Source organism: Ovis aries, chromosome 20 (genome assembly GCF_016772045.2).
Source record: "Ovis aries strain OAR_USU_Benz2616 breed Rambouillet chromosome 20, ARS-UI_Ramb_v3.0, whole genome shotgun sequence".
In the NCBI taxonomy this organism is placed as follows: domain Eukaryota; kingdom Metazoa; phylum Chordata; class Mammalia; order Artiodactyla; family Bovidae; genus Ovis; species Ovis aries.
Window position 1 is genome coordinate 34515856 of NC_056073.1, and position 24409 is coordinate 34540264.

Sequence of the window (24409 nt, forward strand, 5' to 3'; positions counted from 1 at the left end):
AGTTGTAGAAGTAGGTTACTCCCTGCATTTTTGTACTGCTCCCAGAAGTGCTCCTTTGCTCTGCAAACATTTGGAGCTTAAGTTAATTCTGAACCAGAGAGTTTAAGTCATTCTCTAAAGATAGTTGAATGTCTTGGGACTTTCTGAAGACTCTCAGCAGCGAACTCCTCTAGGAGTTTGTAACTTTTTCACTCTACATTGACTAATGCTTGCATTTTAGACACTGAAATGGCAAGAATAGTACAGTTGATCTGTGTGGTTTTCCATCACACTGGGGAAGAGTAACCATATGACTGCTTGATTGCTACTCTTGAGTGCAAAGAGAATACTAAGGGAAAAGGATACTGTCACTTGAATCTGCTAACCCACCTTAATAACTCCATGGATTTCCTTGATACTTTGCTAAAAGTTTCAAAAATTTTGTAAAATTTGTGTTTTACAATGATCCTGTGAGATAGCCTTAACATTTTTACTATCACCAAATTATACTAATGAAACAATAAGACTTAGAGTGGGTAAGTGATTTTCCTAAGTCTCATTATTAGCAGATGGAGGTGACTGGGCACCATAATGTCATCTTTTTGCTTCCTCATGTCATATCACCCAACCTTGTGGGCTCTCAGTCTACAATGCAGTAGAGACCTGGGTTTGATGCTTGGGTTGGGAATATCCCCTGGAAAAGGGAAAAGCTACCCACTCCAGTGTTTTGGCCTGGAGAATTCCATGGACTGTATAGACCATGGGGTCACAAAGAGTTGGACATGACTGAGCTGGTAATGGTGTTGGTGATGGACAGGGAAGTTGATAATTGAAATGGAAGCCTGGCTTGCTGTAGTCCATGTGGTCACAAAGAATCAGACATAACTGAGAGACTGAACTGACCTGAAGGATAGCAGAATATCATAAATTTGAACATAATTGATCATTTATTGGTAGATGGATAACTACATGAATTGTTTGGGTTAAGATATAATTTGGTGATCTTATAACATATCTAAATATCCAATATATGACTGAAGAGGGTCTCAGTGAGTCATCCATGCTGTAAACCGAAGGAATCAGTTATCAATGGATAACTATGCATTAACCATATAGATTAATGAGGAAAATAAACTGATAAACACTACTGTCCTTTTCTCAGTATAATAGCAAGCTATAATCTCTGCCTGGAACAATTTTAGATGCTATAGTGCCCAAGCATTGAAATTGGGGCTGTTTCCGGAAATGCATAGATATGAACCTTGCTCCAGAGTTCTTGTTCCTGATGCTGATGTCTTCTGTTCTCTGGTTCACTAAGTCCTAGGCCTTCTCTCCTGAGCATCGTCTGGTTCTCCTGTTTACACAAGTGTTTGTACTTTGGTTTTCCTATTGATTCTCCTGTTCTTTTGATCAGGCTACTCAGCCTCTTGATGATTTATTTCTTACACCCTTTTGTGCTTTGTTTTCCTGATGCTTGTTAGTATATTTGCTTTCATATCTACCTCTATTCTTGAATTTCAGTATCTAGAGCTGCCCTACCATATCCTCTTGCTGTCTAAATTTTGGCTTTTAGCATCACCATATTTTCATGAACTTCATTTTCCTTTTGGTCCAGTTTCTGGTATTCATATTAAGCTGGATTCTCACATATGGCTGTTCTTGGCACCTCAAGCAACTTTGAGAAGTTAGCTTTCTGTCTATGCAATACTGCCCCTTAATTTGATACCACTGTGGACTTTCTATAATTTCACTTCCTGCCTCATATTTTATCTTTGTCTTTTTCTAGCTGCTGTAAATTCAATATTATGTGTCCTTATGTTGGTATTAATATTTAAAATAAATCCCTAACCTGATGTAGCAGATAATTAAAAGGAATAAAATCAAAATAGTAATAATAAATCCCCCCAAATTAATATCCACACATGCTCCCATTTTAAAAGATTTTCCATACAAATATTATAATAATATTAGTGGAATTTATTTTTCTTTTACCTGTATCCATTTGGCAACTTTGAATGGACACTTTTTGATTTCCAAATTAATTTAGGCACCCATGATGTACAATGTGTGGTGTTTATTGTATAAGGGTAGCAGTGACAATCTTTGAAATTTTGTTGTTTGATAGTGAATATTCAGCCCTGGGCCACTTCTCTTTGCTTTTCAAACTGACTAGTTGTGATTGCATTTGTAAACATGAGTGAGTTCAGAGGTTTTTTCAATCTCTCACTAACTCCTAAGAAAGATTTTTTTTTAAGGTACTGACTGTATAACTAGACATTTGAGAAATGCTGCAATGTTTTAAATGACTCATGAAAGCAGAAGAAGATTTTCTGTTGAAGTTCACCTGGAAGATGAACTTGATTTTGACTATCAGCAATGGAATATTAAACTTTTGAGGTATTCAATGAAATCCTCTAAGACAAAATAACTGTATAAGACTTTTTTCTTTCATTAATTTATATCTTTTGCAGTTTTAGAACTAGGAGGAATATTCTTCAGGGGGGAAAAGCCACTGGAAGTGACAATTTCACTAAGCAATCAAGAGTTAGCCTATTTTTAATTAAATGAAAAATGCTGCATGCAATGCTCTTTACAGAGACTCTTGGTATGTTTCATAATTCGGTTCTTAAAAAGCAAAACTATTTTTTCAAAAACCAGGGAAAATTGTAAACTGTGAATCCCAACTACCTGGAACAAATATTCACTGTGTTTCTACTGCATCTACTAGTAATATCTACTGATGTTACTTGTAAGAATTATCGGATGTGCGTTCCCTATAATAGACAACATTGTGTTTAAACCAAATCTGCCCTTTGTGGAAATCTGACAGTGAAGAGACAGAACAAAGGGTGTGTGTGAGTTGATCAAGAAAAAAAAAGAAAGAAAGAAAGAAAGAAAAGGATAATTGGAGCTATGAAGTTATTCATTGATCATCTTTTATGACAGCCACTTAACCAGTTTTTCTCAGTATACTTTCCTGTAGATATGGAAATGAAAATTTTTCATTCTACCACATATGGGGCAACTCTATACTGTTTCCTACCCCCATTTGAAACAGAAGATCCACAATTCTTGAGCAGGAGTGGCAAGAAAACTCACCACTAGATTCTTGGTTATTATTTAGGCTTTAATTATATAGCATATTTTCTGCCATCGCTGTGTAAGTGCCTCACGTGTTGCAAATTTCTTTTGAACTCAGGCAGATGCTTATCAAGAAATCGTTCATTTCTACCTAAACACTTTTAGGTGACAGATCAGTGCTTCCAATGATACCACAAGCAGTACTTTTACCAAATCCTAACAGTTAGCTGATATTTCATTATAAATGGGAAAGTGCCTTGAAGTTTCCCAAACCGTTCCATTTCATGGTAATTGATAAAAAGCAACATCAATTTGGGATAATTGAGAACAGCTTTTGGATGGCTAAACACTGAGAAAATACTGTGACTGGGATCATCTTATATTAAAGACATTTTTGTCTATATCCCTCATGCTATAACACAGGAGGTAATTTACAATGTTTAAGTGTATGCTGCAAACACCTTTTTGGATAGAACATTGAAATATTTAGTCCATGGGATACAAATAAGTGAAACACATATATTCTACACTAAAAGGCTCTGTAATCTTCTTGAGAATACAGCATAGATGATGAGGAAGAAAAAAAAACTTCATAAAATATATTCTTAACGATCACAGATGGTTTTGGATTTGAAAGAGACTTTTGATCTTTGTTTTTATATAGCATTATTTACTTATTTTTGGCTGTGCTATGTCTTCATTGCTGCATGAGCTTCTCTCCAGTTGTGGTGAGCAGGGACTACTCTGGGTTCTGGACTAGAAAATTCCATGGACTATATAGTCCATGGGGACACAAAGAGTCGGACATGACGGAGCCACTGTACTGAACTGAATGACATGTGAGTGTGATGGGAGCTATTTCAATAAAAACAAAAATAAAAAATTTTGGTGAGACTCTTGAGTCCTATTTAAATAAAATAAAATTCCCCCAAAAAATAAAATAAAATGTTACTATCCAATTAGGAATGATAGCCAACATTGTTTAAGTGTAAGCATCTGTATTCTTTTTTTTAATTGTTTTTGTATATTTTATTTTAAAAAATTGAATGTAGTAATTATAGATGATGTGTAATAATTTTGACTTTTGAACAAAAAGACTATGCCCACTCTACTAAATGGGCATAGCCAAAAGAGGTCATGGCCACATATGAAAAGACGCATCAGAAAATAAATATGTCTGAAGGAATTCTCCGTTTAACAAAGACACTCCTGTTGCCAATCCTTTGGTTAAAGAGGATTCTATCACTGACTATAGCTTTCTTTTGGATAACCAGAATGTTTGTTTGCATAGTCCAGGATCTGATAACTTCTGCTGCAGACTGTTATTCTCTGAGACATTTCTTCTGCTCTCAAAGGTTTCTGTTGCTTTCTCTGCAAGAGAACCCAAGAACGTATCGAGAAGATTAAGAAAAGGCAGGTTTAAAACAAGCTGTTGCGTGCTCTGTTTCTTCAGTCATGTTCAACTATTTTTGACCGTATGGACTATAGCCCACCAGGCTGCTCTGTCCATGGGATTCTCCAGGCAAAAATACTCCAGTGGGTTGCCATTTCCTTCTCTAGGGATCTTCCCAATCTAGAGATCTTACCTGCATTTCCTGCATCTCCTGCTTTACAGGCAGATTCTATAATAAGCTTTCAAGTGGCTTAAAATATTGGATTGACAGGAAAGGTCATCTGGGTTTTTCATAAGATCATACAGAAAAAAACATTAGAACTTTTTGGCCAACATAATATAATACAACCTGGAGAAGAGCAAAGCCAGATTGAGATGAGAGGCTGCTTGCAGTGCCAGCACAGAGGGTCAGGCAGGCTCAAGTGAGGGACTAGTCCTGGGAGGCCACGTGGAGATGCTGAAAAGATGTCAGGGACAACGGGCAAACTTGGATGATTGTAAACTGATTCCAGTGTTCAAGTCAGGCAACAAACTGGATGGTGAGAGAAGATGATAGTCAGATGAAAGAGAAGTGAGGTCAGTGGCTTTAAAGTAGAATGTTCGGGTTTGTGCTCAAGACCAGGGATTCTAAAGCCTTTCTGCCATTCTAAGGGTGTTTGAGAGTTTCAAAGGGAGAAAAGATCATGGTTTTCTAGACTATGGGTCCAGCAAGTGTAATAATTCTTTTTTCCTGCAAAAGCTGAATAATACTAGTTTTAGTGCAGTGTGTGCATGCTCAATTGCTAAATCGTGTCTTGACTCTTCTGTGACCCCATGGACTGTAACTCACCAGGCTTCTCTGTCCACAGGATTTCCCAGGCACAAATACAAGAGTGGGTTGCCATTTTATTCTCCAGGGGATCTTGCCAACCTAAGGACCGAAGCTGCATCTCCTGCATTGGCAGGTAGATTCGTTACCACCTAGACCCCTGGGAAACCCAATTTTAGTGGAGTATATGCCAACAAATGAGCAAGCACTCAGTCTTCCATTCTTGTTTGGTAACACAGTTAAGCAACCCAAGAGTATATTTGCATTTTTTAATGTGTTTGATTATTTATTATTTATTATTTTGATGGATTTTAATATATGTAGTATAATATAGGAGATGTGGTTTTCCTATGGGTGTATTCAAATCCATGTGGTAATAATCTGAATATTGCATTTCATCAAAGAAAGTAATTATGTATCAAATTCTGTCTTTCTTACAAAGGCAAATTCCTATGTCTCACTGTAAGAAATGTTTTTCTGAAGGATATTGAAGACTTACATACCTCTATATAGTTGGTTGTGAGTGATATAAAAATGGAGTTAGTAAATATCCATTATCTCATCTACCAGCAATTTGACATTCATTGTGAATTGAACAATATTATTATAGGTCATTAGTGAAATGAAATGAAACATGTGAAATGAATGAGTTAAAGGTTCAACCACTTTGTAGGTGATGTATTTGTAACAGTGTTTTATTATGTGTTTCCTGATGTGAGGGAAATATAAACTGAGATATAGTGTTCTGAGATTATTTAAATTTTGGAAAGATAAATGAAATTTTCAATTGAGATGAACACATTAAATAGTTTGGTTTCACATTGGAATTACTTTATGTATAGGCTTCATAATAGGGTTTCAAATACATAAAAAGGAAACATTCAATAAACTAGAGTTATAAATTCATTTTATATATTTAATAATTTAATTAAGTTTTATTAGTGTGATATGGGGTTCCCTCATAGCTCAGTTGGTAAAGAATCTGCCTGCAATGCAGGAGACCCAGGTTCAATTCCTGGGTTGAGAAGATCCCCTGGAGAAGTAAATGGCAACCCACTCCAGTATTCTTGCCTGGAGAATCACATGGACAGAGGAGTCTGGTAGTCCATGGGGTTGCAAGAGTCGGACACAACTTAGGGATGAAAGAAAGAGAGTGTAATACTCTGCTTTGCTGATTAAAAATTGACAAGAGTCTCACCTGTTTCCTTTTTTTCTTTCCATTTTGAAAAGCATCTTGGATATATTTGATTTTTTTTTGTAAAGAGATAATATTTATTTCTTAAAATATTTTTTCACAACAACTGAAAATGCCAAGAAAGGAAATACCAAACAATTGTGAAGAATCAAAATCCACAAAATTTATTCATTGCACTGCTCTTTTGATTTAAAAACTGATACACTCCTTTGTGAATATTCTGTTTGTTTTGCTCCGGTTTTATCGTTCTAGTAATAGATTTTGCCAAAGTACAGCAACTATTTCATGTCCCATCTCAGGCCAGGTGCAAACGATGCTTGCTATTGTGCTAGACCTTGGGTCTCAGGTGGGACTGAAGCAAAATTGTGGTTAATTAAACTGACAGTGAAGAAGAGTGAAGAGTAAATTACATGAATTATACCTAGTAGCTCAGATGGTAAAGTATCCACCTGCATTGCAGGAGATGTGAGTTCAATCCCTGGATCAGGAAGATCCCTTGGAGAAGGAAATAGCAACCCACTTCAGAGGTGTGGAGGTACCCCAAGTTTATACATCAGGATTATGCAGATACTTTTAATGTATTGGTTATGGACTAGCCATAAAGAAACCTTGCTATTTGCGATAACATGAATGAATCTTGAGCGCATTATGCTATATGAAATAAGTCAGAGAAAGACAAAAGCTCTATGATCACACTTAAATGTGGAATCAAAAAATAACCATGATGAACAAAACATAAATACAGAGAATAGATTCCAGATGCGGGGTTTGGGTGAGCAGCCAACATGGGTGAAGTGGGTTAAAAGGTACAAATGTACAGTTACATATAAGTCATGGGGATATAACACAGAGCATGGTGACTCTAGTTACTAATAGTGTATCACACACTTGAAAGTTGCAAAGAGAGTAGATCTTAAAAGTTCTCACCACAAGAAAGAAATCATAATGTGATGATGGATGTTAACTAGATTTACTGTGGTGATCATTTTCCATCTGAGCCACAAGGGAAGCCCCTATTTGCAGTATATACAAATACCAAATCATTGTGTTTTACGTCTGAAACTTGTATGATGCTATAGTAAATTAAATTAATATCTCAACTTTAAAAATACATCTTGGAAAAAAAGGAAGGAGAGACTTTGATCATATGCATTTCTATGTTCCTTACACTCCTATTTCGCCTATATTAATTGGCCTAAGAATCTATGCCCACATACCCCTGAATAACGTGATGACTTGACAAACTTCACTGACAGGAAGAGTTAAAAGATAGAGAGTCTAGGTTGTAATATTCATGCAACAGGTCTTTGACCCTGGAAAGGAGAAAATAAGGCTCCTGAGATTCTACTGATAAACCCTCTGCCCTTGTCCTGGTGGTGAAAAGTGAAAGTGAAACCCGCTCATTCACCTCCGACTCTTTGTGACAAATGGACTGTATTCTCCAGGCCAGAATACTAGAGTAGGTAGCTATTCCCTTCGCCAGGGGATCTTCCCAACCCAGGGATTGAGCCAAGGTCTCCCACATTGCAGGCAGGTTCTTTACAGCTGAGCCACAAGGGAAAATGCCAAGAAATGATAAAATGCTCAGTCTTCTACTTTTATTTGGTCAGGGTAAAGCAACCAAGGAATATCCTTGTGTATTTTGTGATGTGATTGGTTACTTATGATTGTTATTTTTTTAATTTTAATATATTTAGTATAATATAAGAGATGTGGTTACCTTAAGATGTGTACAAATCCATGTAGCAATATGGTAATATATTGTATTTTTACCAAATAAGGCAATTATGTACTTACCTTCATTTCATTATGAAATGAAATTTTCTATTGAGAGGAATACATTAAATAGTTTTGTTTTACATTAGAATTTCTTTATGTATAGACTTCATAATAGAGCTGCAACTACATAAGAGGGAACCATTAAATAAGCTAGAGTGAGAAATTCATTTTAAATATGAATGATTTAATTTTTTATTAGTGTCTCATATTTTTTTCCACTTTGGATAGCACATTGGATATATTTGTTTTTTATTTTTATAAAAAGTGATAAATACTCATTTCTTAAAATGATTTTTTTTTCACATGAACTGAAATGGCCAAGGAAAAAAATAGTAAGCAATTGTGAAGCATTAAAATCCACAAAATTTACTCACTGCATTGCTCTTTTGATTTACAAACTGGTATACTATATAGTTTCTCTAGTAAAAATTATATTTGCTTCACTCCAGTTTTATTTTTATATAATCGTAATGGTTTTTGCCAAAGTATAGCAACTGTTCCATGTCCCACCTCGCAGGCCAGGTGCAAATGATGCTTGCTATTGCACTGGACATTGGGACTCAGGTCCAGGGGGCCAGGAAGCTAAATGGTGTCAAGCAAACAGACAGGGAACAATTAAAGAGTAGATTACATGAATTATACCATTATCAACTATTGGTTCACCATGAGGGTGAGTAGGGTATGGAGCTAACCAACATTACCCTCAAGATTATGCACGTACTCTTAATGTTATGGACTTACCATGAAGAAATCTTGCTCTCTGTGATAGCATGAATGAACCTTGAGGGCATTATGCTATGCAAAATAAGTCAGATAAAGACAAATGCTTTATGATCTCACTTAAATGAAGAATCAAAAACCAATAACCACAAAGAACAAATATAAACAGAGAACAGTTTGGTGGTTTCCAGAGGCAGGGTTTGGGATGGGGAGCCAGACTGGGTGGAGAGGATACAGATTTCCCATAACAAATAAGTCACGGGGATATAATACAGAGCATGGTGACTATAGTTAATAATAATGTATTGTATACTTAAAAGTTGCTAAGAGAGAAAATCTTAAAGTTCTCACCACAGGGAAAAATTGAAACTGTGTGTGATGATGGATCACAATAGTAAATTAACACTAGAATCACAGTGGTGATCATTTTGCAATATACACAAGTATCAAACCATTGGTGTGTTGCGTGTCTAAAATGTGTATGATGTCATGTGTCATTAAAAACATAACCTACATCTTGGGAAAAAAAGTAGAGGAAGACTTTGACCATATGTTTTTGTACGGTCCTTCAGATTCCTATTTCACCTGTATTAAGTGACGTAAGAATCTATGAAGATGTACCCCAGAATAACTTGATGACTTCTGAAATTTTCTTAACATAGGAGGGGAAAGAAAGAGAGTCAAGGCTGCAGTATTTATTCAACAGGCATTTGACCCTAGGTAACAGAAGATAAGTTTCCCTGACTTCCCAAATAAACCCTCTGTCCTTTGCCACAGTGGGATCAATAGTAAAAATTACCTTGAATGTTAAGTATAATAACTCTTAATATTTTTCCAGGATTCCTTTATCTTAGGAATTTGTATTTATAGATGAGTTTTTGAAATTATTCACGTTTGTAAAATATTTAACTGATTTTGAGTTTACTACTATACTCCTTGGACCTGAGGTAGCTCCTCCAGTCCGCCGCCCCTGGCCTCGGCTGCTGCACTCAATATGCCAGAAAATGTGGAAAACTCAGCAGTGGCCACAGGACTTAAAAAGGTCAGTTTTCATTCCAATCCCAAAGAAAGGCAATGCCAAAGAACGCTCAAACTACCACACAACTGCACTCATCTCACATGCTCGTAAAGTAATGCTCAAAATTCTCCAAGCCAGGCTTCAGCAATACGTGAACTGTGAACTTCCTGATGTTCAAGCTGATTTTAGAAAAGACAGAGGAACCAGAGATCAAATTGCCAACATCTGCTGGATCAACAAAAAAGCAAGAGAGTTCCAGAAAAACATCTGTTTCTGATTTATTGACTATGCCAAAGCCTTTGACTGTGTGGATCACAATAAACTGAGGAAAATTCTGAAAGAGATGGGAATACCAGACCACCTGACCTGCGTTTTGAGAAACCTATATGCAGGTCAGGAAGCAACAGTTAAAACTGGACATGGAGCAACAGACTGGTTCCAAATAGGAAAAGGAGGATGTCAAAGATGTATATTGTCACCTTGCTTATTTAACTTATATGCAGAGTACATCGTAAGAAACGCTGAGCTAGAAGAAGCACAAGCTGGAATCAAGATTGCTGCGAGAAATATCAATAACCTCAGATATGCAGATGACACCACCCTTATGGCAGAAAGTGAAGAGGAACTAAAAAGCCTCTTGGTGAAAGTGAAAGAGGAGAGTGAAAAAGTTGGCTTAAAGCTCAACATTCAGAAAACGAAGATCATGGAATCCGGTCCCATCATTTCATGGGAAATAGATGGGGAAACAGTGGAAACAGTGTCAGACTTCCGCACCCTGGTGAGTGTGATTATGGGCTCCAAAATCACTGCAGATGGTAAGTGCAGCCATGAAATTAAAAGATGCTTACTCCTTGGAAGAAAAGTTATGACCAACCTAGATAGCATATTCAAAAGCAGAGACATTACTTTGCCAACAAAGGTCCGTCTATCAAGGCTATGGTTTTTCCAGTAGTCATGTACGGATGTGAGAGTTGAACTGTGAAGAAGGCTGAGTGCCAAAGAATTGATGCTTTTGAACTGTTGTGTTGGAGAAGACTCCTCAGAGTCCCTTGGACTGCAAGGAGATCCAACCAGTCCATTCTAAAGGAGATCAGTCCTGGGTGTTCTTTGCAAGGAATGATGCTAAAGCTGAAACTCCAGTACTTTGGCCACGTCATGGGAACAGTTGACTCATTGGAAAAGACTCTGATGCTGGGAAGAATTGGGGGCAGGAGGAGAAGGGGACGACAGAGGATGAGATGGCTGAATGGCATCACGGACTCAATGGACGTGAGTTTGAGTGAACTCTGGGAGTTGGTGATGGACAGGGAGGCCTAGCGTGCTGCAATTCATGGGGTCACAAAGAGTCGGACACGACTGAGCAACTGAACTGACTGACTGACTGACTTTACTCCTTTACATTAATGAAAACTTAATAATATCCTGAAACATAGTCTAAGGCATTTCAGCATGAGAAATGACCATGCCAAATTACAAATAACCAATTTATAATAAAAAATGTATTTTGAGCATTTGTTCAACATACATTTATTAAATTTATATTTATTAAATATTATGAAGGGTTAGTGTTTGAATTTAATCTTGCCAGTCCCACATTTTTGAAGAGAAAGAGATAAATATATAAATAAATAATTTGTCCAGTTGTATTCATTTCTTTGGTGAATGTAAGTAAACCTACCATATAACACAAAGGAGAGAACAGCTGATTTGTCTGGAAAAGTCACAAGAATTTTCAAAAAGGAAGTGAAATAAGATTTGGAGGAGCTCCCCAGGAGTAGAAACGGATGGGACTCAGATTGGAGAAGAGATTATACAAAGGAAGACGTGCCACAGGTTTGGGGAAAGATGATGAATTCTCTAGACTCTCTCCCATCTTTGGGAGAGCTAGGCAAAAACAGCAAAAGATCACTAGCCTGTGAATTACAGGTCTCACTTGCTCCCTGTAGCTGTGTCCTTCCTATGAGTGGACTTCTGGGCAGACACATGGACTCATGAGCCTAGGAGCGAACCCTCCCCTCCTGTCAGTCCTGGAGATAAGCCCCCTCACGTGACCTTGGAAGAGAGCACTGGGTTCTATAGATAAGATCCCCTATAGAAGGAAATGGCAACTTAATCCAGTATTAATTTCTAGAAAATCCCATGGACAGAGAAGCCTGACAGGCTACAGCCCATGAGGTCCTAAAAAATTCAGACAAGACTTAGCAACTAAACAACACCAACAACTAGAAACCAGCAGTATCAACAAATCAAAGAATTGTGATTACATTGGGCCTTTTAATTGTGCTGTGATTAGCCTTTATTACAAGTCACATGTACTGAAATTATTCTATATGTGTAAGTGGCTGCTTATATTTCATAAATATTAAACTTCATATCCACATGTGAGACCTTGCTCTTCTTGTCATTCAGTCACTAAGTCATACCTGACATTTGTGACCCCATGGATTGCAGCACACCAGGCTTCCCTGTCCTTCATCATCATCCCCTGGAGTTTGCTCAAACTTGTGTTCATCGAGTTGGTGATGCCAATCAACCATCTTATTCTCTATTGCCCCTTCTCCTCCTGCCCTCAATCTTTCCCAGCATTAGGGTCTTTTACAATGATTTGGCTCTTCGCATCAGGTGGCCAAACTATTGGACCTTCAGCATTAGTCCTTTGAATATTCAGGGTTGATTTCCTTTTGGATTGGCAGGTTTCATCTCCTTGTAATCCAAGGGACTCTCAAGAATCCTCTCCAACACCACTGTTCAATGACATCTGTTCTTCTGTGCTCAGGCTTCCTCATGATACAACATGCACATCCATACATGACTACTGGAAAAACTAAAGATTTGAATATACAGTCGTTTTTCTGGCAAAGTGCTGTCTCTGCTTTTTAATATGCTGTCTAGTTTTTTCATAGCTATTCTTCCAAGGAGCAAGCATCTTTTAATTTCATGGCTGCAGTCATCATCTGTAATGATTATGGAGCCCAAGAAAATAAAACATGTGAGGCTTATCAAATACCTAACTCACTTTTCATTAAGATAAATGTTGTGCTTAAAGTATTGTATAGCCTTAGGATAACCATATTCCAACTTTTTAAGCCAATTACCATTTTTAAATGATTCTGATTTATATCTCAAAGTAGTATTCTTTGTCATAGAACATGACTCAAATTTACCCTGAATCTACTATCTTTGCAAAGAAATTATGTGGCTAATGACACAATAATGGAATAAAATGAAAACAAAAATTAGGTGGTTAAAGCTGAAACTGGAGAAAAAGAAGATAACCACAAATAAATGTAAAAATGTGCACTGAATGAAGTTCTGGGTGGTAGGAGAGAATGCCCAATTGGGTCTATAAGAACAGTAGCCATATGTGGATATTTTATATTAAGACAGGGTACTCATTTTTCCATAAAGCTTCTACTTCCTGGGCACAGTGGGTATTAAGAAATAAAAAATGAGAACTTATCTTGCTAAAAGAAATTTAGTGAAGAAGATGATACATTGCATGTCATAGGGAAAAGTCACTTTTCTAAGCAAAAGACATTTTAACCTCAGGGCATATTCTAAAATAATCGAGGTAATTAAAAAAGCAGGCAGCTGTCCCATCTTTGAAAAACAATTTCACAATTACCTGTTTCTAAGATTTACAGGCAGTACAAGAAAAGAACATCTGTATTTAATATTTCTTTGAAATCACGATTGTAACTGCTGTTTCCTAGGCCACCTACCTGAGGGATGGGAGACGCAGTATGATTATAAAAGTGACTCTAGATCCAAAAGGTAATTCCATGGCTTAGGCTCCCCAGTTGACTTCCTGGAAGGAGTGTGAACTCCTATCCTTCTTCTTGGAGGAACGTTTCTCTCAGACGAAAGTAGAGCTAAGAAGTAAGGGGTGGGGAGGCCATCAATATTTTCACACTAAGAAACCCTTGGGTTGCTTAGAACAGGTCTGTGTTACTCTTCCATCGCTTGGTCATTTGTATTGCTGTTGCTGGTATCCTATTTTGGATACTGTTGCCTACAGAGAGCTCGCTCTGTCTATAATGAAGGGCTGTGGACTGAAACACTACTGTCTTGCCACCGGAGCTTAGACTCCATCCTTTTCCCTCTCCTCAGTTGATGCAGGGAGTGGGCTCCTTCACATAGAACCTGGAGGACCACATCTACCAACCACCATTCCTCAAAAAATTTAATATCCTTTCTCCCACTGTGTATCGAACTCCTTTCACTTAGACTTCAGATTACATTTCTCATCTGTCCACTCCATTTTCAGGAACCCCATTCCAATTGATTTATCAGTTATCAACACCATTGGTCACATGAGAAGTTCATGAAAGCTTCACCCAAAATTAAGAAAAGTGTTAAAATACTGGATCAGTCAGACTGTGTTACCTAACTAGGGTATTCTGTGGTACACGAAGTTTTCCATGGCATATGCTCATGGGGAGAGTTGTAAGGAAAACAGTTTTCAAACTCTCAACATTCATATGTTTCATTTTCTAAATTTTTGTTTCTGAGAAAGCATTTGTATTTGAAAGCTTAAATACGGGTCTTCTTTCCCACCTCCCATTTCAGAATTGCTCTGGCCCTTTTTTATAAAGAAAGGCATGCCATTCACTATCTGGAAATTTATTATTGTGTGATATACAAGGGTGTACAAATTTCTGGCATACCAGACAAAAGATTTATTGAAATGCTCCTATTGCCTAAGCCTTCCTTGATCATGGCATCACGAGCTTATGGTAAGTTCATGTCTTTCCATCTTATATTTATTTCTGTTAAATGGATAGCGAGAAGAGTTCCATGTTGTTACTTTCTTAATTAATATACATTGTGGAACAGAATGGCAGGACTAGACAATATTGATTCAACGAACTTCTTTGGCTGTGCACTTGCACGTGAACATTTACTCCAAATGGAAATGGTGTTGGCACTTTCTCAGTGGTCCAGTGGTTAAGACTCTGTGCTCCCAACCCAGGAGGCCTGGGGTTCAATCCCTGCTCACGGATCTAGATCCCACATGCCACAACAGAGGTGAAAGATCAGATGTGCTACAATTAAGACACACACATCCAAATAAATAAAAATACTAGAAAAAGAAATGCTGGGATCTTCACCACATAGTGGCTTTAAGTATGAACCTTGGAGTCCTATAGCACTTGTACATACTCCCACTCCACCACTCACTAGCTCTGAATCTTTAGGCCAGCCTTAATTTACTTCTCTCCATAATGCTATTCAAACTAGTGTCCGCCTCATGGAGTTATATAAAAATTAATGAAGATATGCAAGAAAAACATTTCAGAGAAAGACCAGAAGATGAATGTTTGACCAATGTTTGTCCATTCACATTTTCTTATTGTGGGGTTACAATTAAGGAGCCTCCTCAGGCAAATCCAGCCACCTGGCTGTGTAGTGAAGGGCTCAGGCTCATCCAAAGAGAGGTCTGCACTTTGCCCTTGTTTCCTGGGAACTCCTCTCTCAACCCTTAGGTGGTTTTCTCTGAGAAAGTGTGACTAAAGGTGTCAAAGGTTGACACTGAGAAAAATGCTATTGTTCATGTGAGAGTCCTGGGCCAGCCTGATAGGTGTGTACTGTTCATGGGGTTCTCAAGGCAAGATACTGAAGTGGTTTGCCATTCCCTTCTCCAGTGGACCACATTCTGTCAGACCTCTCCACCATGACCAGTACATCTTGGGGGGGCTCACAGGGCATGGCTTAGTTTCATTGAGTTAGACAAGCTGTGGTCCGTGTGATCAGAATGGCTAGGTGTCTCCGATTGTCATTTCAGTGTGTCTGCCCTCTGATGCCCTCGCTCAGCACCTACCGTCTTACTTGGGTTTCTCTTACCTTGGATGTGGGGTATCTCTTCACAGCTGCTCCAGCAAAGTGCAGCTGCTACTCTTTCTGTTGGATGTGGGGTTGCAGCTCTCGGCCGCTGCCCCTGGCCTTGGACAAGGGGTAGCTCCTCTCAGCCTCTCAGGCACCACACAGCTGCTGCCGCTCTGACACTGCTTTAGTGGCTGACTTTATTTTGGGGGGCTGCAAAATCACTACTGCAAATGGTGATTGCAGCCATGAAATTAAAACATGCTTATTCCTTGGAAGGAAGGTTATGACCAACCTAGACAGCATATTAAAAAGCAGAGATGTTACTTTGTCAACAAGGGTTGGTGTAGTCGAGGCTATGGTTTTTACAGTAGTCATGTGTGGATGTGAGAGTTGGACTATAAAAAAAGCTGAGCGCCAAAGAATTTATGCTTTTGAACTCTGGTATTGAGAAGACTCTTGAGAATCCCTTGGACTGCAAGGAGATTCAACCAGTCCATCCTAAAGGAGATCAGTCCTGAATATTCATTGGAAGGACTGATGTTGAAGCTGAAACTCCAATACTTTGGACACCTAATGCAAAGAGGTGACTCATTTGAAAAGACCCTGATGCTGGGAAAAATTGAGGGCAGGAGGAGAAGGGGAGGACAGAGGATGAGATGGTTGGGTGGCATTACCAACTCAATGGACATGAGTTTGAGTAAACTCCGGGAGTTGGTGATGGACAGGGAGGCCTGGCATGCTGCAGTTCATGGGGTCGCAAAGAGTCAGACACGACTAAGCGACTGAACTGAACTGATAAGTATATAAACAATGTGATTTAGAGTAAAAACTTTGGGCCACAAGAATGCTGTGATTTAGTATGGGGGTTTTGGTCATGCAGTATCAGCTGCATCTCTAAAGAAGTTTGAGGCTGAGATCAGCTATATGGACAGTCAATTATATCTAGGCCATGGAGCCCCAGTAAAAACTCCAGACATGGAGCCTGGAGTGAGCTCTCATGTCTGCAAGTGCTTGATGCCGGCACATCAGTGCTGGGAAGATAAAGCTGTCCATGACGCCCTGGGAAGAGGCAACCAAAAGCTCCATGTTTCACACTTTTTTTGACTCTACCGTATATGCATTTTTCCTGGGCAGCTTTGAATCTGTATCTTTTAAAAAGCTGCAATCCCCTGAGTATATACCAGGAGAAAATCATACTTTGAAAAGATATGTGCACCTCAGTGTTCGTTGCTTCACCAGGGCTTCCCAGGTGGCTCAAACGGTAAAGAATCTGCCTGCAATGTGGGAGACCAGGGTTCAATCCCTGGGTTGGGATGATCCCCTGGAAGAGGGGATGGTAACCCACTCTGATATTCTTGCCTGGTGAATCCCCGTGAACAGAGGAGCCTGGCAGGCTACAATCCATTGGGTAGCAAAGAGTGGACATGACTTAGCAACTAAGCACAGCAGTGTTCATTGCAGCACTGTTTACAATAGCCAGAACATGGAAGCAACCTAAATGGACATCAAGAGATGGATAAACAAAATGCAGTGCACATATACAATGTAATATTACTCAGCCATAAGAAGGAACAAAATAATGCTATGAGAAGCAATATGGATGGACCTGGATATTCTCATACCAACTGAAGTAAGTCAGACAGAGAAAGACAAATACATATGATATTGCTTATATATGGAATATTAAAGGATGGTACAAATGAACTTACCTACAAATAGAAAGAGAGTCATGATGTAGAAAATAATCTTATGGTTCCAGGGGGAAGAGGGGAAAGATAAATTGTGATATTGGGATTGACATATACACACTACTAAATATGAGATAGATAACTAATAAGGACCTACTGTATAGAAAAGGATAATCTGCTCAATGATCTGTAATGACCTACATTGGAGGAGAATCTAAAACAGAATGAATACATGTATATGTATAACTTATTCACCATTCAACAAAGATTGACATTTATGGCATTGTAAATCAATTACACTGCACTAAAAATTAAAAATAAATCAAAGATCTGCAATAAACCATAGCCATAGCTATTATAGCTTTCAGTGAGTCCTTGAATTCCTAGCTGGTTATGGAACCCAAGAATGGTCTTGGAATTGAACATCTATGCTGGTCAATTGGTACTTTGAGTATGAACTCAGTAATTAACTCATATTTCAAATAGAAACATTGGAGTGGTGGATTACTCAATAAATGATAACCAAGGAAGACCCTAGAGATACTCATATATTGTTGTGAAATTCATCAAGGAGCTTGCCATCTCAGACCCTCCACCTGGGGCTGCTGGTCCTTATTCAGCTTTCTTAGTCCTTGGCTTCCTATCAGCACCAAGAGCATTCAGTATGGATGAGGCATTGGGTTACCTTAAACAAGTCAGTCTCCTCATTGGGTGCTATGGTCGAAATGCTTGTGTTCTCCCAAAATTCATATGTTGAAAACCTAATCCCCAAAGTGATGATTTTAGGAGGTGGGACATTGGAAAATGATTAGGTCATAAGTGCAGAACCCACATGAGGGCAGAGCCCACATGAATGGGACTAGGGCTCTTGTGAAAGAGGCCTGAAATACTTGTTCATCCCTTCCATTTCGGGACATATCCTGGAAGAGGCCCTCACTCACTCAGCCATGCTGGCACCCTGATCTTGGACTTCTAGCCTCCAGAACTGTGATAAATAACGTGGTTTATAAACTGCCCAGCCTCTGGCATTTTTTAATAGCAGCCTGCATGCACTAAAACACTGGACGTGATTAAATGGGAAAAAAAGTGTCAATCTTCTTTTCCCTTCCCAGGACATGAATGTGGAACAGGTAGCATAGATGTTCAATTCCAAATACACATGGTAACATACTCCATAGAATTGTATATTTCTTTCAAATTGTAGTTTTTTGACATGCTCACCTAGGAAGATATTTTCTTAGAGGTAATTAACATTTAAACCAATAGATTGTGAATGAAATAAATCACCTTCCATATGTGGGTAGATTATACGCAATCAGTTGAGGACCTTAGGAACAAAGCTTGAGGTTTCCCAAAATAAAAGCAATTCAGCCTTAAGACTGCACCACTAACTGGTCCCCAGATCTCCAGCCTTTCAGCCTTGAGATGAAGCAACTGGACCCTAAGGCCTGTCAATGGGCTCTAATCAGAGTCCTGACATAACTGCTCTTTTACTTAGAAAACTTATCTTCACTTCTCTAGGCCTTGGTTTTCTCAACTAAGCAAGGAAATTAGAGTAGAAAATCCTTTACATTTCTAAAGATTATGCAAATTTCTGTATACAACATGATTCCAAACTGAGGTATTTTTCCTTTTCCCCCACAATGTGCATCTCCCCGGGTTGGATCTCCTATAGTCCTCATTATCTGCTCTATCTCACAGTGTACGTCTCTGGCTTAGCTTTAAGAAAAATTCCTTGATAGAAATAATTACTTGATTGTTATGAAATATTACTTTTATCTTTGGTCTTATGATGAAAAGCAGGAGTTATAGTTAAGCATGCTATTGACAGAAACTGTTTCTAAATGTCAGTATGTCACCTTGAAGAAGTTTGCTGTCCTTAGTTGCACAGTTGTGCTCAGCTCTTTATGACCCCTGGACTGCAGCCCACCAGGCTCCTCTGTCCATGGGGATTCTCTAGGCAAGAATACTGGATTAGGTTGTCTTGCCCTCTTTCAGGGATCTTTCTGACCCAGGGGTCGAACCCAGGTCTCCTGCATTACAGGCGGACTCTTCACTGTCTGAGCTGCCAGCTCCCAATAAAATGGATCTTGACTATACAGAAGATGTGTGGTTTGTCTACTTTTGTTTCCTGCAACAGTGTTTTGTTTTGTTTTGTTTTGTTTTCCTGTTAACATATCAGTCCCATTTCTATTCAACTGAAAGCTATCAAGAATGCAAGCTCAAGTTCTATTTGAAAGGAAATATTAAAACAAAACAAAAAAAAAAGGCTAACTTTTGTCTGGAATAGCAGTTAAGATTTTGTTCAGTTGTCATTTTATCCAAAATACCAGAGGCTGGGTATTTGCTTTTAATTATAATATTTACCTCAAAAAGAACAAATAAGCTGGTCCATGAAAAATGCCAGTTGCTGGCATGGTTGATACTCAGTAAATAGTAACTTCAGGGCAATTGGCATAGACTTTGTAGCCCCAAGGGAACTGAATTAAAGGGGTGGGAATTGGTGTTATTCAGATAATTAACTATAATATAAGTCAGAATGTGGTCAATGAGATAAAAATGGTGAGAGTGAAATTGGGAAGCCATAAGGAGGAAGATGATACTTTCATCTAAGAAAAGTACGTAACAATTCATCAAGGAGGTGAATTTCTTTTGTACCTTCGAAGAGAGAGTAGGTGTTGGTATACCATGTAAGAATATTTGATTTGTAGACTATCCTTAGAGTATTTTTATCTGTCATGATCAGAGAGTATAGCTAAGAAACTGAACTCCTGTGACAAGCTATAAGAATCCTATGGTAAAAAGTAGACAAGTGGCAGGTTCAGAGCACTATCTCTAGTTCTGTCCTATTCAGCCTTTTTGTCAGTGACTCGATTATCACATTATCTTAGGACATGAAATTGCGAGGGCTAGTGTATATGGAATAACAGACTGCAAATCGAGTGGTTTCTATCTAATAAGGTGACGATTAAAAACAAATGCATCCACAGTTCTGTGAAAGTGAAAGTTGTTCACTCATGTCCAACTCTTTGTGACCCCATGGACTGTATAGTCCATGGAATTCTCCAGGCCAGGAAACTGGAGTGGGCAGCCTTTCCCCTCTACAGGGAATCTTCCCAACCCAGTAGTCAAACCCAGGCCTCCCACATTGCAGGCAGATTTTTTACCAGCTGAGCCATAAGGGAAAACCCCACACTTCTAGTTCAATAACTATGTCCAAATAATCAGGATATAAGGGTTTAGGTGGGGGGAAAAGACCTCAGTGGTTTTAGTTCACTGTATGCTGTGAGAGCCGCATCAATAATTCATTGGAATTTTACTCTGCACAAATAAAAGTGCTTCATTGAACAAACACCTAAGCAAGGCCTGCTGGATGCAAAGAATGGACAGCAGGGAAGAGCACATATGTGGACTTTGTGAACTAGGACTTAAATTTTAATAGAAAAACAGAAAGAGTTAAATTTCAAAGTTAAATGTTGCACCACAACTTGGACATGTGTTGAGAGGGAAAAGCACAGAATGCCATATGTCCACATAACAAGGAGACCTGAGCTGTGTCAGAATCAGGAACGGCTGCTTTGGGGAAGTGGTATTTTTACTGAGATCTGAAAGATGTCAGGGAAATCATGAGGTAACAGAGAGAGGGTCTTCCAGGGAGAAGAAATGGCATTTATAAAGAGTTAGCCATATGTGAGAATATAGAGTGGGAGAACAGACATGCCAGGATTGAACCTTCAAAGAATTTAATTGACTTGGTAAACTTACACAAACTGAAAAGTGAATACAAGGTGGAATATGATCAGATCTGTGAAAGAGAGAAGAATCAAGTTTTGCAGCACATAGGAGATATTTCCATTTGCCAGGTAATTCAGTTAAGATTCACTTAAACTTAGGAAATGTGGTTTCTATTGCTACTTTTGCATCGAATTTTATAAGTTTAGATAAGTGACTTAATCAATCTTGGATTTACTTATATATCCTTAATATGGGAAGATTGTCTAGATAATTTCCAAAGTTTCTTCCTTTTCTGAATATCCAGTGAATCCCACTAGTTATTGTCTGGAATTTAAAAAGAAAATAATTTTACAAGCCAAGAGTAATGGCTGAAATATCCACAAAATTGTATTTTAAAGCATTGAAAATTTTCTCTTTTTTTCAGTTTTTTAAAAATATAATTTCCAGATAAAATGGCAAGATATTTAAAGTATACATGACAATCTAAATAGGTATACATGATTAATGGATTCCCTCACTGATTTAATTAACATATCTATTAATATCACCTCACATATTTACCTTTCAAGATCTTTCTGGTGAGGACTTTTAAGTTTTACTCTCTTACATATGTGTTAAGTGACTTCAGTCATGTCCAACTCTTTGTGACCCCATGGACTATATAGTCTGCCAGGCTCCTCTGTCCATGGGGATTCTCCAGGAAAGAATACTAGAGTGGGTTGCCATGCCTTCCTCCAGGGGTCTTCCTGACCCAGGGATTCAGTGCATGTCTCTTATGCATCCTGCACTGGCAGCAAGGTTCTTTAGCACTAACATCACCTGGGAAGCCCCACAAATGTCGATAACACTTTACAAGCCATAGTCACCAGGTTACACATTAGATCCTCAGACCTTATTCATCATCTTACAGCTTAAAGTTTGTCCACTTCTACCAAATTCATTCTTAAATCATTGATTTCTCAGCACTTATTTTTACATGATCTGTGACATGTTCTTGTGTTTATGATTTTGGAGTCAGGAAGAATGATGTCCCCCTCCTGTTGTAAGCAGTTTAGTGATAGATCTTTGAGGGACCATCTTTAACTAGCAGCTCTAACGCCACCCCTATCATTGTCAGAAATCAAGATGATTTACACAAGTAAGGAAAATAAGGAGAACTGGCTTCCCTGGTGGCTCAGACAATAAAGAGTTTCCTTGCAATGTGGGAGACCTTGGTTGCACCCCTGGGTCAGGAAAGATCCCTGCAGAAGGAAATGGCTATCTGCTCCAGTAATCTTTGTCTGAAGAATCCTTTGGACAGAGTAGACTGGCAGGCTACAGTCCATGGGGGTCATAAAAGTCAGACATGCCTGAGTGACTAACAGATAATAAACTTTTTTTTGTGTGTGTGAAGGATTTGGAAGTTCTATCATGGTGAAAGACAGCTTAAAAGGAATAGCAAAACTCTTTGAGACAGGCAAGAACAGGATACATGAACGCTTTCAGGCCCACAGGGCTAAGAAAGAAAATGGATATTGCAGTCTCTAGAGAGACTTGTACATACCTGCAGATAAACCTGAGGGTCTCTGACCAGAGATCTGGCCTTCAGTGGAGAAACTTGGCCACCTCCCAGCAGGAAAGGAGTCTGGAAACAATCAATCCACTAGTCTCTTTCTCCACTGATTCACCAATCTCTTTTGTTCACCACCAGACAAACTCAAGTAGAAGTCAGAGGCCAGGAGAGCTAGAGGGATAAAGTCTGGTCTTCTCAGCCTCTAAAGGTTCATAACATAATAGAAAATGATCAACAGGGTTCCTGAGGGGCATATAAAGAATATCAAACACACCTACCACTTCTTCTTGGTAGAAATGCTTTCTTTATCTTAATCTAGTTGTAGTAATTTTTGCTAGACTTTTAGAATGACTGGGTATGATTCTCTTTAGTGGGAGAAGTTAGTTTCTGATTTTACCTAGTGAGAGCATTTGTCACTGTATTTATCGTATGATATTATTACTGGGACCCTAACTAACTGTACCCTTGATTCGCATAAACCCATTGAAGAGATAGGTAATATGACCAGACTTACAAAGGGACCAGAAACTATCAAGAGATGTTTTCATACATTGTTGGATTCATTTCACTCATTTGTATGTGTGAGAGTAAAGATTTTAATTCCAAATTTATGAGAGATGTTAGTCTGAAATTTCCCTTTTTCTGTACTGCCTTTGTCTGATTTGGGTATAGGGCATTACTGACCCCATCATATTAGTTGGGAATGGTTTCCTACTCTTTTATTTTCTTGAAGAGATTATGTCAAATTGATCTTAATTTTTAAAATATTTGTTAGAATTCTCTGGTCAAACTATCATGGACTGATTTCTTTTTCAAAAGTTTTGTATTACATTTTCAATGTCTTTAAATGTTATAGAACTATTCAGATTATCTATTTTTGCTTCAAATATTTTGAGTCTGTGTTTATTGGTGTATACATATTTAGGATTTCTATGTATTCCTGCTGGGTTGATTCTTTTATCCTTATATAATGCACTTGTATTCCTTTGTCTTCAGAAATTTTCTTTGCTCTAAAGTCTACTTTATCATATACATATTTTTTACCCTTTTATTTTCTACATATCCTTGCCATTAATGAGTTTCTTGGGCTTCCCTGGTGTCTCAGACCATAAAGAACCCACCTGCAATGTGAAGACCTGGGTTTGATCCCTGTATTGGGAAGAGCCTCTGGAGGAGGGCATGGCAATCCACTCCAATATTCACCTGGAGAATCTACTTGGATACAGGAGTCTGGCAGGCTACAGTCTATGAGGTTGCAAAGAGTCAGACATGGTTGAACAGCTTAAGCACAGCACACAGCACATTGAGTTTCTTTGAAAGAACATATAGTGTTTCATGTTTGTTTGTTTGTTAGTTTAATTCACTCTGACAACTCTTTTAACCAGTATATTTAGACCATTTGTAGTTTAGGTGATTAGTGATATGTTATTGCTTAAGTCAAGCTTCCCAGCTGGTGCTAGTGGTTAACAACCCTCCTGTCAATGAGGAAGTGTAAGAGATGAGGCTTTGATCCCTGAGTGGGGAAGATTCCCTGGAGGAGGGCATGAGAACCCACTCCAGTATTCTTGCCTGGAGAATCCCATGGACAGAGGAAGCTGGTGGGCTACAGTACCTGGTGTCACAAAAAGTCAGACA

At 38.5% G+C, this 24409-nt stretch overlaps 1 protein-coding gene across 1 annotated transcript in view; it reads left to right on the top strand.

Annotated features, from left to right (window-relative positions):
• LOC443319 (placental lactogen) overlaps nucleotides 1–24409 on the top strand; it is a 109381-nt gene that overhangs the window by 50592 nt on the left and 34380 nt on the right. The window lies entirely within an intron of this gene.